The sequence below is a fragment of the Clytia hemisphaerica genome, unplaced genomic scaffold (genome assembly GCF_902728285.1).
Source record: "Clytia hemisphaerica strain Z4C2 unplaced genomic scaffold, Clytia hemisphaerica genome assembly, whole genome shotgun sequence".
Lineage (NCBI taxonomy): Eukaryota > Metazoa > Cnidaria > Hydrozoa > Leptothecata > Clytiidae > Clytia > Clytia hemisphaerica.
The window spans coordinates 1,742,070-1,748,506 of NW_027103595.1; the positions used below are offsets into that span (position 1 = coordinate 1,742,070).

General features: G+C 35.3%; 1 long non-coding RNA gene across 1 annotated transcript; it reads left to right on the top strand.

Moving 5' to 3' along the window:
• Nucleotides 1-808: 808 nt before the first annotated feature.
• Nucleotides 809-3,896, top strand: LOC136801669 (uncharacterized). Its single transcript, XR_010845890.1, has 2 exons — nucleotides 809-1,007; nucleotides 3,143-3,896. It is a non-coding gene; the product is annotated as an uncharacterized lncRNA (long non-coding RNA).
• Nucleotides 3,897-6,437: the final 2,541 nt, after the last annotated feature.

Here is a 6,437-nt window from a genome sequence, read left to right on the forward strand (position 1 = left end):
GTTCAAAATTCAAAAATAACTCGGAAAGCTAAAGGAAGAAAAAATTCCCGAGTTAAAAAATGAAAAATAACTCGGAAAGTTAAAGGAAGCAAAAATTCCCGAGTTAAAAAATGGAAAATAACTCGGAAAGTTAAAGGAAGCAAAAATTCCCGAGTTAAAAAATGGAAAATAACTCGGAAAGTTAAAGGAAGCAAAATAAACCGAGTTATGAAATGAAAAATGACGTCACTAAATTCCAAAAATGACGTCATAACTCGGGATAACTCGGTTTTTTTTAACTCGGTTTTTTAACTCGGAAAAAATAACTCGGGAATTCCGGGCCTCTATATGGATGAAATTGCTTGAGAATTATGTTTTTGATAATTCTTTGTGTTTTCCAAAGATTTTCCTCTGCAATAGCATTGATTAGAGTCAACCTGTCATCACTGACCTGTAACCTGTAACCTGTAACCTGTGACCTGTATCCTGCGGTTTACACAAACCGGTTAGTGTAAAACACAGGTCACAGGTCACAGGTCACAGGTCACGGGTCACAGGTCACAGGTCAGTGTTGACAGCTCAGCTTCAATTACGGTAAAACACAAAGAAAATGTTTGAAAAACAGTTGTTGATGTCAAAAATATAATTCCAAAGGTATTTTTAAATATTTCCCTACTATAGGGGAATATTTGTTAAAACGGCCTTTTTCCGTCTTTTCTTCGTCCATTTTCGATGTTAATGTTTTCTTTATTCGTGCTGCACATTATGACTAGACTCTTCAGTCACGTGACTAAAAATCGTCGCGAAGATTTAACGGGGAAGAAAATAGTATCCTTCTATCAATAATATGGCAGGGGTTTTTACCAGCTTTTCATAAAACAAATGATTGTGTGTAAAGCTCAGAGGACTGCCTGAGTTTCTCTCGTGTGTGCTGAATTTATTTTTCCCATAAGGAGAAGAAGAAGGGTGGAGAAAGAAGCTGAAACACATGGAAATCCAATCCATTCCTATCTTGACTTGAGAAGAAGGTGAGCATAAATTTCTTTCTGATTTCCATCATGTATATATTGTCTAGATATTAATGGTCAAAACTTGGAAAAGCTTGCACTCTTCTCAGTGCCCCATTTTTAGCCTTGATGCCAGATGGTAAAAAGAAAACTAGATCATAATAGATGCTTTTACTCCCTGTTTACCTTTTTGTATGCTCCCCTCCCTTGACGACCCTCGACATGGCCCGAGAATTCTCGGGCCAAAACTTTTATTGGAATTCGCGTAAAGCCCGAGTATGGCCCGAGATTTCGGGCTGTGTTCGGGCCACACGCGGGCCACGCACGGGCCACACTCGGGCCAATTTTTGAAAACATGATTTAAACAGGCGTGTTATTTCAGGACTGAATTTTTTTAACATTTTCTTTGAGAAAAACTTGGTTTGACTCGGGTCATGTTCGGGCCAAAAGAATTGATAGGGACTCCCCGGCCCGAACATGGCCCGAAGAGGCCCGAGAATTCTCGGGCCATGTCGAGGGTCGTCTCCCTTGTATCTTTTGTGTGCGCTCTCTGGGATCCTGTGGTACGTTAGGACCCTGCCGACGCACCGTACTGTCTGGTGTATTTGTCCGGTGGCAAAAAGTATCCTTTCGCTACACCGGACAGTCAGGCACATCCTGGCAAATGAACGGGGTGAGCATTTGCATGGGGTATTCGTCACCCAGTGTAAATGAGATAGGACGTCTCAGGCTAAAAGCGTGAAAATGATTAAAAATGAACTTCAAACTGAAAAAGGGAAAAAAGGAAGAAAACTGGGAACTTTATTTTTTCATTAAAAGTTTCTTCAATCTTCGAAGACAAAATTGACCCATGGAAAAAAAATTTCATCTATGCAGTTCTTTGAAATGAAGCAAAATATTTCCAACCCGGTTCAATTAAACTGGGTATTCGGCACTATTACGTCACTTTCGTTTTCGACCCCGTTCATTTGCCAATGGTCGCAAGTGAAAAATACCCCGTTCATTTGCCAGGATGTGCCTGACTGCCGGACAAAATAAGTCCGGTGTTCGTTAAGTCCGGTGCGTCGGCATGGTCCTGGGTACGTTTTGTGTGGTCCTTTTTGTACACTACCCATGGTCCTTTTTGAATGCTTTCAAGGTACCTTTTGTACGCTCTCCGTTGGTCCTTTTTGTGTGTTTCTGGGTACCTTTTTGTACGCTCCCCGTGTAGCTTATTGTACGTTGTTCCAGTATATCTTATTGTGCCGTTCCCCGTATATATACATTATTGTACGTACCTCATGTACCTTATTGTACGTTCCCCAGTACCTTATTGTATGTTCCCTGTGTATATACCTTATTGTAGGTTCCCTGTAGGTTCCCTGTGTACCTTATTGTGCGTTCCCCGTGAACCTTATTTTATGTTCCCGTCTACCTTATTGTACGTTCCCAGTGTACCTTATTGTACGTTCCCAGTATACTTTATTGTATGTTCCCCGTGAACCTTACTGTACGTTCCCAGTATACCTTATTGTACGTTCCCCGTGTACCTTATTGTATGTTACCAGCGTACCTTATTGTACGTTCCCAGTGTACCTTATTGTACGTTCCCAGTATACCTTATTGTATGTTCCCCGTGAACCTTACTGTACGTTCCCAGTATACCTTATTGTATGTTCCCCGTGAACCTTATTGTACGTTCCCAGTGTACCTTATTGTACGTTCCTCGTGTACCTTATTGTACGTTCCCCTTGTACCTTATTGTACGTTCCCCTTGTACCTTATTGTACGTTCCCCTTGTACCTTATTGTACGTTCCCCTTGTACCTTATTGTACGTTCCCTGTGAACCTTATTGTATGTTCCCCGTGAACCTTATTGTATGTTCCCCGTGAATCTCATTGTATGTTCCCCGTGAACCTTATTGTATGTTCCCAGTGTACCTTATTGTACGTACCCTGTGGTCCTTTTTGTACGTTCCCGTAAACTTCTTTAATTGTTTTAATGGCTCAGTTTATATGCATGGCAAACATAGCTCAAACCATCAAGCAGAGTCTCACCCTTTTAAAGCCTTTTTTTTGGGAGATTTCAGCGAATGACCACACATTTGGCATTGATTACTGTAAAGAGATTATTTCCCATTATGAAATTTTGAATTTTTCTTTCCTTTCACATTCAGGTGCCAGGATTACAAATTCAACAAAGTTTGACGACCTCTAAAGCTGACAATACAATGTAACTTGCTGGCAATGATGTAATGATAATGTTGCACACAATGAGAATATGAACAAAGATAAACATTCTTGCAATAATTGAACCAAGGAACTCTATTGTTCCAAGATGTGATTTAATGATCAATGATACAAATGTCATGGAGTTTAGTTTATCAAGACACAAATTTCACAAAAAAGTTTGCTGGAAAGTGTTATAAATATTCAGCAATACTGTAACTAAATGTGACAATTTCAAGGTTGACAATTTGGTATATTATCACATGAATACTAATGTAACAGATGTTATGCACTGGAAATCTAAATCTGTAAAGAATGAGATCCATTTTTAAGTAACTTTTTACTTGTGGATGGTATAATATGGTGGTTTAAAATATTGATGACAAGGAAGTTTTTCATATGAAACTAATGTGTACAACATATTTCGATATCTCCCAAATTCATATTGCCATATTTCCATATTAGTCCCTTAGTAGACAGTCTCAAGATATTTTGGCACTTTCTTACTCGGATGAGTCTTAGAATAATATCAACTTGTAAATCTAAGATTTTATTTCCTTAATGAAGGTAAAAAACAATATTAGTTGAATAAAATACATTTTTCTTTGTGTTAAAATGGTTATCATTTGCATGCAATTTTTTAACAAGTTTTTAGACTTATATCATCTGTGAACATGTCTATGAAATAAAGACAATTTTTAGCAGGAATATGGTTAAATTTTGTTTTGCATCGGATATTGCTTTAATATAAAGGCTTTAATAAATCTAAGTTACTAAGTTGGGGCTTTAGGATAATCTGTGGGGTTCGACTGCGACTACAATCTATGCTCTGAGCTATTGGAGGAAATATTTAACCACATCTTTGTGGCTCTTGTATTTATATAGAATTATTTTAAAGCTAAAAATATACCCACGTGCTTACCACGTGATTTCGCGTTTTATGCCGTGTATAACACAGACCTGTAATACTTGTATCATATATTACATCTATATCACACATGTAAAAATTATCTTTTCAATGTTATACGCATGTATATGTTATATACAAAGAATAAAGAAATATTCGAATATCTATCTCACATTTGCTTTAAAGAGGCCCGGAAAACCCGAGTTACAAAAAATCGAGTTACAAAAACCCGAGTTACAAAAACCCGAGTTACGACGAATGTGACGTCACAAGTCTCAATTTATGACGTCATAAGTGGGCTTTTTAACTCAAAAAAGTTTTTTTCTGTTGTTTTGTAACTCGAAATATTTTTTTAAAATTTTGTTTTAGAGTTACGTAACTCGAAAATAAATTTTAAATTTCATCTTTCGAGTTACGTAACTTGAAATTGTAGTACATTATTTGAACTTTCGAGTTATCTTCGGGTGAAACCAAGTGGGCCAAAGATTCTAGAATTCATATTATTAATAAAAATACACCATTTCTTTCGAGAAGATTCAATAGATCCGATTAGAATAGAAACTTATTTTAAAGCGGAAATGATAGAAACATAACAGCGTCAAAAGATCTAATTTACAAAACAATAAGAGAAAGAGCAGACGTCATAAACAAGATTTTGAACAATCAGAAAAGTCTTTTAAACAATTATTCTTTGAACATTTATTTTAACGATTACAATTCATTATATCATTTTTAATCGAAGTAACGAAAGTGCCAAATGATTTTCAAATTTTGAAATTTAAAATGAAGTAAACATTTTCAAATTTCAAAATTTGAAAAATGAAAAATGGAAAATGTTTAGTATTGCTTAAAATTGGACAAAGCTCGTTGTAATAAAAGTGCCAATTAAAGGTTTAAATTTTAAAAATTATATTTGTCACACTTTTTTCATTTATCTGAAATTTAAGAAGCAAACTAATAGAATTATCTTTGAAAAAACATATTCGTGAAATTGAAGGGACAAAATATCCACCTGTTTTTTGCATATTGTCTCAGATATTAGGCTATATTAGTCGAAAGTAAACATCGTTCTAAACCCCCATAACGTGGTTTCTTTGCCTTATATGGTAAAGTTGATTACCTAAACGTTCTTAAGGTCAAATTATGATGTTACAGTGTGTGCAAATCACACTTCTGTATACTAGGAACAAAAAGTCTATTGACGGGTCACGTGACGTTAATCAACCAATCAATTCTCTCAAAGATAGAATCACTCGAATTGCAGGGCTTTAGGTGATTATTGCACTTTTAGTGTACCTCCTGTTGACGTCAACACAGATTGCTAACCTTCTAATGGGCTATTCTAAAAAAAATTATACAGGGATATTGACGAACTTTTTTCACTAGCCCCCCTGGAAATATTGAATAGCAAATTATCCCCTGGAAATTGGGATACAAACCCTCTGGAAAACTAAATTTTGTGAAAAAGGGCTGGAAAACAACTGATGTCAGTTTATGAGGGGAGAACCCCCTATAAATCTTGAATAACCCCCAAAACCCCCTTGGAAAAGCTGAAAAAGGAACAAAAACCCCTTGGAAAATCAAGGCTTAGACCCCCCTTGAAAATTTCGTCAATACCCCTGTACAGTTTAAAAATGGAATAGCTCAATTTATTCATACTTAAAATTTAAAAACCTCTTTTGGCACTTTTATTACGTCGATTGGGGTAAAAGCAATTTTTTTAATTTCAAAATTTGAAAATTAAAATTTTTTTGTATTTTTCATTTTTCAAATTTTGAAATTTGAAAATTTTTACTTCTTTTCAAATTTCAAAATTTGAAATTCATTTGGCACTTTCGTTACTTCGATTATTTTTGTACATTGTACATTGTGCAATCGAGAATCTTTTCAACGAAATATGTGTTGTGTTTTTTATAAGAACATCTAAAAATTCGAAGCCTTCAGATCTTTTGTTTTTTAGTTGAGCCTTAAAATCTTCTTAAAATGTTCCCTTTTCACTATTAGCATTAAGTGAGTATTTTCTACAATTATTTGAGTCCATAAGGCCTTAAAATGTCAAGAAATGTTTCTTAACTTATTGTTACTATTTTAGCCCTCGAAGCCTTCTGTTCTCGTATGGTTTGTTCTAAAAAAATGTGTGAAAAACCTAAGGAAACTACAAGCTCTACCTTAGTTTTTAGTTTTTAGCGAAATGACAATGAATTTGAATTTAACAAAGATAGATTGTGGAATACAAAATGTATTTCGAGTAATCGAATCTTTTAGATTTTTTATTCCCTTCCATCCTCTCTATTTTTAGTTTTATAGATCAAAAACCCCATTCGTAAACTAAAAAA